The sequence below is a fragment of the Dendrobates tinctorius genome, unplaced genomic scaffold (assembly GCF_039654945.1).
Source record: "Dendrobates tinctorius isolate UK_male_01 unplaced genomic scaffold, ASM3965494v1 ptg000047l, whole genome shotgun sequence".
Lineage (NCBI taxonomy): Eukaryota > Metazoa > Chordata > Amphibia > Anura > Dendrobatidae > Dendrobates > Dendrobates tinctorius.
In genome coordinates, this window is record NW_027361715.1 from 9,142,990 (window position 1) to 9,155,372 (window position 12,383).

General features: G+C 35.1%; 4 non-coding genes across 4 annotated transcripts; all 4 read right to left on the minus strand.

Annotated features, from left to right (window-relative positions):
• Positions 1 to 5,069: 5,069 nt before the first annotated feature.
• On the minus strand, positions 5,070 to 5,141 carry TRNAQ-CUG (transfer RNA glutamine (anticodon CUG)). Its single transcript has one exon. It is a non-coding gene; the product is annotated as a tRNA-Gln (tRNA).
• A 1,524-nt stretch (positions 5,142 to 6,665) lies between these two features.
• On the minus strand, positions 6,666 to 6,737 carry TRNAQ-CUG (transfer RNA glutamine (anticodon CUG)). Its single transcript has one exon. It is a non-coding gene; the product is annotated as a tRNA-Gln (tRNA).
• A 1,520-nt stretch (positions 6,738 to 8,257) lies between these two features.
• Positions 8,258 to 8,329, minus strand: TRNAQ-CUG (transfer RNA glutamine (anticodon CUG)). The gene has a single exon. It is a non-coding gene; the product is annotated as a tRNA-Gln (tRNA).
• A 3,078-nt stretch (positions 8,330 to 11,407) lies between these two features.
• On the minus strand, positions 11,408 to 11,479 carry TRNAQ-CUG (transfer RNA glutamine (anticodon CUG)). Its single transcript has one exon. It is a non-coding gene; the product is annotated as a tRNA-Gln (tRNA).
• Positions 11,480 to 12,383: the final 904 nt, after the last annotated feature.

Here is a 12,383-nt window from a genome sequence, read left to right on the forward strand (position 1 = left end):
TGATGGACTAAACAATTGTTTTTAAATTGCCAAAAAATTCCTCAATAAAACATTATAGATAATTTTGGAAAAAACAAGAGAAAAGAAAATTCAGGAAAATAAGCTGGCGATTCCTAAAGCCATTTTGATTTGAAATCATCATCAGATTTTCCCACCCGAATTAAAAATCATGGGAACATTTACACAAGTCATAGAATATAGTTGCTTGGTGTAACATACAAGATAAGAATTTTGTTTCCTGAAGTCAATTTTATAGGATTCCATGGATTCTTGCACCATTCAAATCAAGTTTCAAGTTTTCAAGTTTCAAGTTTCATTCTAAAAGTTGAACATAGTATAAATTATAATGCTAAAGATGAAACTTACAGGTTCAGAGTGCTAACCATTACACCATGGAACCATACATATAGCTTATTACTCTAGATTTTCTTGTGGTGAAAATGGAGAAGGGAACACATTAAGGAAATCATGCATGATGGTGAAACTGGCTTTAAAGCTGCAGTACAAATCTACATTTAATACACCATGATAAATTAATATCTCCTCCACTTCTAATCTACAAGTGTGCCTAGAATTCCACAGTATCACAATCAGGACAGTTTTTGAAAACTGTGCCAGCTCTGTTACCAGGAAAAAAGGAGAGGAAAATAATTGCAAAACTTAAACTGCTAGAAAGCTGCTCATCCAGAAGTTGCTAAAGATTTTTCACTGTGTGGTAAAAGATTCCACCCGAGAGATAATATAAGTAGAATCGGAGCAAAGCAAAGCACATGTTCCAATCTATCAACCATACCTGACATTTGTGGCAACTAGATGAGAGATGGAGAAGCACCTCTTACCTGATCGCACGAGGTCGCATCTTTTGATTAGCAGTGTGATTCACATGTGATGATGGGCCAGGCCAGTTAATCAAAATAAGATCTTTAGATGCCCGCAGGTTGGTTCTCCAAATCCAGTCCAGAGATATGAAACAACTTTTTGGGGGATAAACTAAGGAAGGTGTGCATTGATCTACTCAGATAATCATCAAAAAACCAACTTGGAAATTGACATAGTTGGCAATGATTGAATGCGCAGGGAGATCCCAATGGATTTCAAGTCCATCGCTTTAACAACTCAGCCACAACTTCTGAGATACCTTCAAAATTTCAGGCCTCACTAAAATTTAAAAATCTGATGTGAAGTCATCTTAACTTGAAACCTTGTACCGCTCAAGCCTTTCAACAGTTTAAAAGGCAGATTTAGTGTGAGTTGGCTCTGAAAACTTACTAAAGAATACACCAAAAAAGCTCAAAATAAGAAAAATATTCATTTCTATGTAAACATAAAATAAAATTAGTCTTCGTATTTTCAGTCGTTTTGAGCATCTTTTAACTGCATAAAGTTTCCAAAACGGTAAAGTGACTATGTCAATTTCCATTAGATTTTTTTGCTTCGAATACCTTCCGTAATAAAATTCAAGTCAACTAGAAGCTTAGAAAGACACTTTAAAGTCTCTTAGTGACTTCTAGTTCATTTTGTCACCTACAAAAAAGCCACAAGAACTTACTCAACTGATGGACTAAACAATTGTTTTTAAATTGCCAAAAAATTCCTCAATAAAACATTATAGATAATTTTGGAAAAAACAAGAGAAAAGAAAATTCAGGAAAATAAGCTGGCGTTTCCTAAAGCCATTTTGATTTGAAATCATCATCAGATTTTCCCACCCGAATTAAAAATCATGGGAACATTTACACAAGTCATAGAATATAGTTGCTTGGTGTAACATACAAGATAAGAATTTTGTTTCCTGAAGTCAATTTTATAGGATTCCATGGATTCTTGAACCATTCAAATCAAGTTTCAAGTTTTCAAGTTTCAAGTTTCATTCTAAAAGTTGAACATAGTATAAATTATAATGCTAAAGATGAAACTTACAGGTTCAGAGTGCTAACCATTACACCATGGAACCACACGTGTAGCTTACTACTCTAGATTTTCTTGTGGTGAAAATGGAGAAGGGAACACATTAAGGAAATCATGCATGATGGTGAAACTGGCTTTAAAGCTGCAGTACAAATCTACATTTAATACACCATGATAAATTAATATCTCCTCCACTTTTAATCTACAAGTGTGCCTAGAATTCCACAGTATCACAATCAGGACAGTTTTAAAATTGTTTATGAAAACTGTGCCAGCTCTGTTACCAGGAAAAAAGGAGAGGAAAATAATTGCAAAACTTAAACTGCTAGAAAGCTGCTCATCCAGAAGTTGCTAAAGATTTTTCACTGTGTGGTAAAAGATTCCACCCGAGAGATAATATAAGTAGAATCGGTTTAAAGCAAAGCACATGTTCCAATCTATGAACCATACCTGACATTTGTGGCAACTAGATGAGAGATGGAGAAGCACCTCTTACCTGATTGCACGAGGTCGCATCTTTTGATTAGCAGTGTGATTCACATGTGATGATGGGCCAGGCCAGTTAATCAAAATAAGATCTTTAGATGCCCGCAGGTTGGTTCTCCAAATCCAGTCCAGAGATATGAAACAACTTTTTTGGGGATAAACTAAGGAAGGTGTGCATTGATCTACTCAGATAATCATCAAAAAACCTACTTGGAAATTGACATAGTTGGCAATGATTGAATGCGCAGGGAGATCCAAATGGATTTCAAGTCCATCGCTTTAACAACTCAGCCACAACTTCTGAGATACCTTCAAAATTTCAGGCCTCACTAAAATTTAAAAATCTGATGTGAAGTCATCTTAACTTGAAACCTTGTACCGCTCAAGCCTTTCAACAGTTTAAAAGGCAGATTTAGTGTGAGTTGGCTCTGAAAACTTACTAAAGAATACACCAAAAAAGCTCAAAAGAAGAAAAATATTCATATCTATGTAAACATAAAATAAAATTAGTCTTCGTATTTTCAGTCGTTTTGAGCATCTTTTAACTGCATAAAGTTTCCAAAACGGTAAAGTGACTATGTCAATTTCCATTTGATTTTTTTGCTTCGAATACCTTCCGTAATAAAATTCAAGTCAACTAGAAGCTTAGAAAGACACTTTAAAGTCTCTTAGTGACTTCTAGTTCATTTTGTCACCTACAAAAAAGCCACATGAACATACTCAACTGATGGACTAAACAATTGTTTTTAAATTGCCAAAAAATTCCTCAATAAAACATTATAGATAATTTTGGAAAAAACAAGAGAAAAGAAAATTCAGGAAAATAAGCTGGCGATTCCTAAAGCCATTTTGATTTGAAATCATCATCAGATTTTCCCACCCGAATTAAAAATCATGGGAACATTTACACAAGTCATAGAATATAGTTGCTTGGTGTAACATACAAGATAAGAATTTTATTTCCTGAAGTCAATTTTATAGGATTCCATGGATTCTTGCACCATTCAAATCAAGTTTCAAGTTTTCAAGTTTCATTCTAAAAGTTGAACATAGTAGAAATTATAATGCTAAAGATGAAACTTACAGGTTCCACTGAGATTTGAACTCAGATCGCTGGATTCAGAGTGCTAACCATTACACCATGGAATCACACATGTACCTTACTACTCTAGATTTTCTTGTGGTGAAAATGGAGAAGAGAACCCATTAAGGAAATCATGCATGATGGTGAAACTGGCTTTAAAGCTGCAGTACAAATCTACATTTAATTCACCATGATAAATTAATATCTCCTCCACTTTTAATCTACAAGTGTGCCTAGAATTCCACAGTATCACAATCAGGACAGTTTTAAAATTGTTTATGAAAACTATGCCAGCTCTGTTACCAGGAAAAAAGAAGAGGAAAATAATTGCAAAACTTAAACTGCTAGAAAGCTGCTCATCCAGAAGTTGCTAAAGATTTTTCACTGTGTGGTAAAAGATTCCACCGGAGAGATAATATAAGTAGAATCGGTGCAAAGCACATGTTCCAATCTATCAACCATACCTGACATTTGTGGCAACTAGATGAGAGATGGAGAAGCACCTCTTACCTGATTGCACGAGGTCGCATCTTTTGATTAGCAGTGTGATTCACATGTGATGATGGGCCAGGCCAGTTAATCAAAATAAGATCTTTAGATGCCCGCAGGTTGGTTCTCCAAATCCAGTCCAGAGATATGAAACAACTTTTTTGGGGATAAACTAAGGAAGGTGTGCATTGATCTACTCAGATAATCATCAAAAAACCTACTTGGAAATTGACATAGTTGGCAATGATTGAATGCGCAGGGAGATCCCAATGGATTTCAAGTCCATCGCTTTAACAACTCAGCCACAACTTCTGAGATACCTTCAAAATTTCAGGCCTCACTAAAATTTAAAAATCTGATGTGAAGTCATCTTAACTTGAAACCTTGTACCGCTCAAGCCTTTCAACAGTTTAAAAGGCAGATTTAGTGTGAGTTGGCTCTGAAAACTTACTAAAGAATACACCAAAAAAGCTCAAAAGAAGAAAAATATTCTTTTCTATGTAAACATAAAATAAAATTAGTCTTCGTATTTTCAGTCGTTTTGAGCATCTTTTAACTGCATAAAGTTTCCAAAACGGTAAAGTGACTATGTCAATTTCCATTTGATTTTTTTGCTTCGAATACCTTCCGTAAAAAAATTCAAGTCAACTAGAAGCTTAGAAAGACACTTTAAAGTCTCTTAGTGACTTCTAGTTCATTTTGTCACCTACATAAAAGCCACATGAACATACTCAACTGATGGACTAAACAATTGTTTTTAAATTGCCAAAAAATTCCTCAATAAAACATTATAGATAATTTTGGAAAAAACAAGAGAAAAGAAAATTCAGGAAAATAAGCTGGCGATTCCTAAAGCCATTTTGATTTGAAATCATCATCAGATTTTCCCACCCGAATTAAAAATCATGGCAACATTTACACAAGTCATAGAATATAGTTGCTTGGTGTAACATAGAAGATAAGAATTTTGTTTCCTGAAGTCAATTTTATAGGATTCCATGGATTCTTGCACCATTCAAATCAAGTTTCAAGTTTTCAAGTTTCAAGTTTCATTCTAAAAGTTGAACACAGTAGAAATTATAATGCTAAGGATGAAACTTACAGGTTCCACTGAGATTTGAACTCAGATCGCTGGATTCAGAGTCCAGAGTGCTAACCATTACACCATGGAACCACACATGTACCTTACTACTCTAGATTTTCTTGTGGTGAAAATGGAGAAGGGAACCCATTAAGGAAATCATGCATGATGGTGAAACTGGCTTTAAAGCTGCAGTACAAATCTACATTTAATTCACCATGATAAATTAATATCTCCTCCACTTTTAATCTACAAGTGTGCCTAGAATTCCACAGTATCACAATCAGGACAGTTTTAAAATTGTTTATGAAAACTATGCCAGCTCTGTTACCAGGAAAAAAGAAGAGGAAAATAATTGCAAAACTTAAACTGCTAGAAAGCTGCTCATCCAGAAGTTGCTAAAGATTTTTCACTGTGTGGTAAAAGATTCCACCCGAGAGATAATATAAGTAGAATTGGTGCAAAGCAAAGCACATGTTCCAATCTATCAACCATACCTGACATTTGTGGCAACTAGATGAGAGATGGAGAAGCACCTCTTACCTGATTGCACGAGGTCGCATCTTTTGATTAGCAGTGTGATTCACATGTGATGATGGGCCAGGCCAGTTAATCAAAATAAGATCTTTAGATGCCCGCAGGTTGGTTCTCCAAATCCAGTCCAGAGATATGAAACAACTTTTTTGGGGATAAACTAAGGAAGGTGTGCATTGATCTACTCAGATAATCATCAAAAAACCTACTTGGAAATTGACATAGTTGGCAATGATTGAATGCGCAGGGAGATCCCAATGGATTTCAAGTCCATCGCTTTAACAACTCAGCCACAACTTCTGAGATACCTTCAAAATTTCAGGCCTCACTAAAATTTAAAAATCTGATGTGAAGTCATCTTAACTTGAAACCTTGTACCGCTCAAGCCTTTCAACAGTTTAAAAGGCAGATTTAGTGTGAGTTGGCTCTGAAAACTTACTAAAGAATACACCAAAAAAGCTCAAAAGAAGAAAAATATTCTTTTCTATGTAAACATAAAATAAAATTAGTCTTCGTATTTTCAGTCGTTTTGAGCATCTTTTAACTGCATAAAGTTTCCAAAACGGTAAAGTGACTATGTCAATTTCCATTTGATTTTTTTGCTTCGAATACCTTCCGTAATAAAATTCAAGTCAACTAGAAGCTTAGAAAGACACTTTAAAGTCTCTTAGTGACTTCTAGTTCATTTTGTCACCTACAAAAAAGCCACATGAACATACTCAACTGATGGACTAAACAATTGTTTTTAAATTGCCAAAAAATTCCTCAATAAAACATTATAGATAATTTTGGAAAAAACAAGAGAAAAGAAAATTCAGGAAAATAAGCTGGCGATTCCTAAAGCCATTTTGATTTGAAATCATCATCAGATTTTCCCACCCGAATTAAAAATCATGGGAACATTTACACAAGTCATAGAATATAGTTGCTTGGTGTAACATACAAGATAAGAATTTTGTTTCCTGAAGTCAATTTTATAGGATTCCATGGATTCTTGCACCATTCAAATCAAGTTTCAAGTTTTCAAGTTTCATTCTAAAAGTTGAACATAGTAGAAATTATAATGCTAAAGATGAAACTTACAGGTTCCACTGAGATTTGAACTCAGATCGCTGGATTCAGAGTCCAGAGTGCTAACCATTACACCATGGAACCACACATGTACCTTCCTACTCTAGATTTTCTTGTGGTGAAAATGGAGAAGGGAACCCATTAAGGAAATCATGCATGATGGTGAAACTGGCTTTAAAGCTGCAGTACAAATCTACATTTAATTCACCATGATAAATTAATATCTCCTCCACTTTTAATCTACAAGTGTGCCTAGAATTCCACAGTATCACAATCAGGACAGTTTTTGAAAACTGTGCCAGCTCTGTTACCAGGAAAAAAGGAGAGGAAAATAATTGCAAAACTTAAACTGCTAGAAAGCTGCTCATCCAGAAGTTGCTAAAGATTTTTCACTGTGTGGTAAAAGATTCCACCCGAGAGATAATATAAGTAGAATCGGAGCAAAGCAAAGCACATGTTCCAATCTATCAACCATACCTGACATTTGTGGCAACTAGATGAGAGATGGAGAAGCACCTCTTACCTGATCGCACGAGGTCGCATCTTTTGATTAGCAGTGTGATTCACATGTGATGATGGGCCAGGCCAGTTAATCAAAATAAGATCTTTAGATGCCCGCAGGTTGGTTCTCCAAATCCAGTCCAGAGATATGAAACAACTTTTTGGGGGATAAACTAAGGAAGGTGTGCATTGATCTACTCAGATAATCATCAAAAAACCAACTTGGAAATTGACATAGTTGGCAATGATTGAATGCGCAGGGAGATCCCAATGGATTTCAAGTCCATCGCTTTAACAACTCAGCCACAACTTCTGAGATACCTTCAAAATTTCAGGCCTCACTAAAATTTAAAAATCTGATGTGAAGTCATCTTAACTTGAAACCTTGTACCGCTCAAGCCTTTCAACAGTTTAAAAGGCAGATTTAGTGTGAGTTGGCTCTGAAAACTTACTAAAGAATACACCAAAAAAGCTCAAAATAAGAAAAATATTCATTTCTATGTAAACATAAAATAAAATTAGTCTTCGTATTTTCAGTCGTTTTGAGCATCTTTTAACTGCATAAAGTTTCCAAAACGGTAAAGTGACTATGTCAATTTCCATTAGATTTTTTTGCTTCGAATACCTTCCGTAATAAAATTCAAGTCAACTAGAAGCTTAGAAAGACACTTTAAAGTCTCTTAGTGACTTCTAGTTCAATTTGTCACCTACAAAAAAGCCACAAGAACATACTCAACTGATGGACTAAACAATTGTTTTTAAATTGCCAAAAAATTCCTCAATAAAACATTATAGATAATTTTGGAAAAAACAAGAGAAAAGAAAATTCAGGAAAATAAGCTGGCGTTTCCTAAAGCCATTTTGATTTGAAATCATCATCAGATTTTCCCACCCGAATTAAAAATCATGGGAACATTTACACAAGTCATAGAATATAGTTGCTTGGTGTAACATACAAGATAAGAATTTTGTTTCCTGAAGTCAATTTTATAGGATTCCATGGATTCTTGAACCATTCAAATCAAGTTTCAAGTTTTCAAGTTTCAAGTTTCATTCTAAAAGTTGAACATAGTAGAAATTATAATGCTAAAGATGAAACTTACAGGTTCCACTGAGATTTGAACTCAGATCGCTGGATTCAGAGTCCAGAGTGCTAACCATTACACCATGGAACCACACATGTACCTTACTACTCTAGATTTTCTTGTGGTGAAAATGGAGAAGGGAACCCATTAAGGAAATCATGCATGATGGTGAAACTGGCTTTAAAGCTGCAGTACAAATCTACATTTAATTCACCATGATAAATTAATATCTCCTCCACTTTTAATCTACAAGTGTGCCTAGAATTCCACAGTATCACAATCAGGACAGTTTTTGAAAACTGTGCCAGCTCTGTTACCAGGAAAAAAGGAGAGGAAAATAATTGCAAAACTTAAACTGCTAGAAAGCTGCTCATCCAGAAGTTGCTAAAGATTTTTCACTGTGTGGTAAAAGATTCCACCCGAGAGATAATATAAGTAGAATCGGAGCAAAGCAAAGCACATGTTCCAATCTATCAACCATACCTGACATTTGTGGCAACTAGATGAGAGATGGAGAAGCACCTCTTACCTGATCGCACGAGGTCGCATCTTTTGATTAGCAGTGTGATTCACATGTGATGATGGGCCAGGCCAGTTAATCAAAATAAGATCTTTAGATGCCCGCAGGTTGGTTCTCCAAATCCAGTCCAGAGATATGAAACAACTTTTTGGGGGATAAACTAAGGAAGGTGTGCATTGATCTACTCAGATAATCATCAAAAAACCAACTTGGAAATTGACATAGTTGGCAATGATTGAATGCGCAGGGAGATCCCAATGGATTTCAAGTCCATCGCTTTAACAACTCAGCCACAACTTCTGAGATACCTTCAAAATTTCAGGCCTCACTAAAATTTAAAAATCTGATGTGAAGTCATCTTAACTTGAAACCTTGTACCTCTCAAGCCTTTCAACAGTTTAAAAGGCAGATTTAGTGTGAGTTGGCTCTGAAAACTTACTAAAGAATACACCAAAAAAGCTCAAAATAAGAAAAATATTCATTTCTATGTAAACATAAAATAAAATTAGTCTTCGTATTTTCAGTCGTTTTGAGCATCTTTTAACTGCATAAAGTTTCCAAAACGGTAAAGTGACTATGTCAATTTCCATTAGATTTTTTTGCTTCGAATACCTTCCGTAATAAAATTCAAGTCAACTAGAAGCTTAGAAAGACACTTTAAAGTCTCTTAGTGACTTCTAGTTCAATTTGTCACCTACAAAAAAGCCACAAGAACATACTCAACTGATGGACTAAACAATTGTTTTTAAATTGCCAAAAAATTCCTCAATAAAACATTATAGATAATTTTGGAAAAAACAAGAGAAAAGAAAATTCAGGAAAATAAGCTGGCGTTTCCTAAAGCCATTTTGATTTGAAATCATCATCAGATTTTCCCACCCGAATTAAAAATCATGGGAACATTTACACAAGTCATAGAATATAGTTGCTTGGTGTAACATACAAGATAAGAATTTTGTTTCCTGAAGTCAATTTTATAGGATTCCATGGATTCTTGAACCATTCAAATCAAGTTTCAAGTTTTCAAGTTTCAAGTTTCATTCTAAAAGTTGAACATAGTATAAATTATAATGCTAAAGATGAAACTTACAGGTTCAGAGTGCTAACCATTACACCATGGAACCACACGTGTAGCTTACTACTCTAGATTTTCTTGTGGTGAAAATGGAGAAGGGAACACATTAAGGAAATCATGCATGATGGTGAAACTGGCTTTAAAGCTGCAGTACAAATCTACATTTAATACACCATGATAAATTAATATCTCCTCCACTTTTAATCTACAAGTGTGCCTAGAATTCCACAGTATCACAATCAGGACAGTTTTAAAATTGTTTATGAAAACTGTGCCAGCTCTGTTACCAGGAAAAAAGGAGAGGAAAATAATTGCAAAACTTAAACTGCTAGAAAGCTGCTCATCCAGAAGTTGCTAAAGATTTTTCACTGTGTGGTAAAAGATTCCACCCGAGAGATAATATAAGTAGAATCGGTTTAAAGCAAAGCACATGTTCCAATCTATGAACCATACCTGACATTTGTGGCAACTAGATGAGAGATGGAGAAGCACCTCTTACCTGATTGCACGAGGTCGCATCTTTTGATTAGCAGTGTGATTCACATGTGATGATGGGCCAGGCCAGTTAATCAAAATAAGATCTTTAGATGCCCGCAGGTTGGTTCTCCAAATCCAGTCCAGAGATATGAACCAACTTTTTTGGGGATAAACTAAGGAAGCTGTGCATTGATCTACTCAGATAATCATCAAAAAACCTACTTGGAAATTGACATAGTTGGCAATGATTGAATGCGCAGGGAGATCCAAATGGATTTCAAGTCCATCGCTTTAACAACTCAGCCACAACTTCTGAGATACCTTCAAAATTTCAGGCCTCACTAAAATTTAAAAATCTGATGTGAAGTCATCTTAACTTGAAACCTTGTACCGCTCAAGCCTTTCAACAGTTTAAAAGGCAGATTTAGTGTGAGTTGGCTCTGAAAACTTACTAAAGAATACACCAAAAAAGCTCAAAAGAAGAAAAATATTCATATCTATGTAAACATAAAATAAAATTAGTCTTCGTATTTTCAGTCGTTTTGAGCATCTTTTAACTGCATAAAGTTTCCAAAACGGTAAAGTGACTATGTCAATTTCCATTTGATTTTTTTGCTTCGAATACCTTCCGTAATAAAATTCAAGTCAACTAGAAGCTTAGAAAGACACTTTAAAGTCTCTTAGTGACTTCTAGTTCATTTTGTCACCTACAAAAAAGCCACATGAACATACTCAACTGATGGACTAAACAATTGTTTTTAAATTGCCAAAAAATTCCTCAATAAAACATTATAGATAATTTTGGAAAAAACAAGAGAAAAGAAAATTCAGGAAAATAAGCTGGCGATTCCTAAAGCCATTTTGATTTGAAATCATCATCAGATTTTCCCACCCGAATTAAAAATCATGGGAACATTTACACAAGTCATAGAATATAGTTGCTTGGTGTAACATACAAGATAAGAATTTTATTTCCTGAAGTCAATTTTATAGGATTCCATGGATTCTTGCACCATTCAAATCAAGTTTCAAGTTTTCAAGTTTCATTCTAAAAGTTGAACATAGTAGAAATTATAATGCTAAAGATGAAACTTACAGGTTCCACTGAGATTTGAACTCAGATCGCTGGATTCAGAGTCCAGAGTGCTAACCATTACACCATGGAATCACACATGTACCTTACTACTCTAGATTTTCTTGTGGTGAAAATGGAGAAGAGAACCCATTAAGGAAATCATGCATGATGGTGAAACTGGCTTTAAAGCTGCAGTACAAATCTACATTTAATTCACCATGATAAATTAATATCTCCTCCACTTTTAATCTACAAGTGTGCCTAGAATTCCACAGTATCACAATCAGGACAGTTTTAAAATTGTTTATGAAAACTATGCCAGCTCTGTTACCAGGAAAAAAGAAGAGGAAAATAATTGCAAAACTTAAACTGCTAGAAAGCTGCTCATCCAGAAGTTGCTAAAGATTTTTCACTGTGTGGTAAAAGATTCCACCGGAGAGATAATATAAGTAGAATCGGTGCAAAGCACATGTTCCAATCTATCAACCATACCTGACATTTGTGGCAACTAGATGAGAGATGGAGAAGCACCTCTTACCTGATTGCACGAGGTCGCATCTTTTGATTAGCAGTGTGATTCACATGTGATGATGGGCCAGGCCAGTTAATCAAAATAAGATCTTTAGATGCCCGCAGGTTGGTTCTCCAAATCCAGTCCAGAGATATGAAACAACTTTTTTGGGGATAAACTAAGGAAGGTGTGCATTGATCTACTCAGATAATCATCAAAAAACCTACTTGGAAATTGACATAGTTGGCAATGATTGAATGCGCAGGGAGATCCCAATGGATTTCAAGTCCATCGCTTTAACAACTCAGCCACAACTTCTGAGATACCTTCAAAATTTCAGGCCTCACTAAAATTTAAAAATCTGATGTGAAGTCATCTTAACTTGAAACCTTGTACCGCTCAAGCCTTTCAACAGTTTAAAAGGCAGATTTAGTGTGAGTTGGCTCTGAAAACTTACTAAAGAATACACCAAAAAAGCTCAAAAGA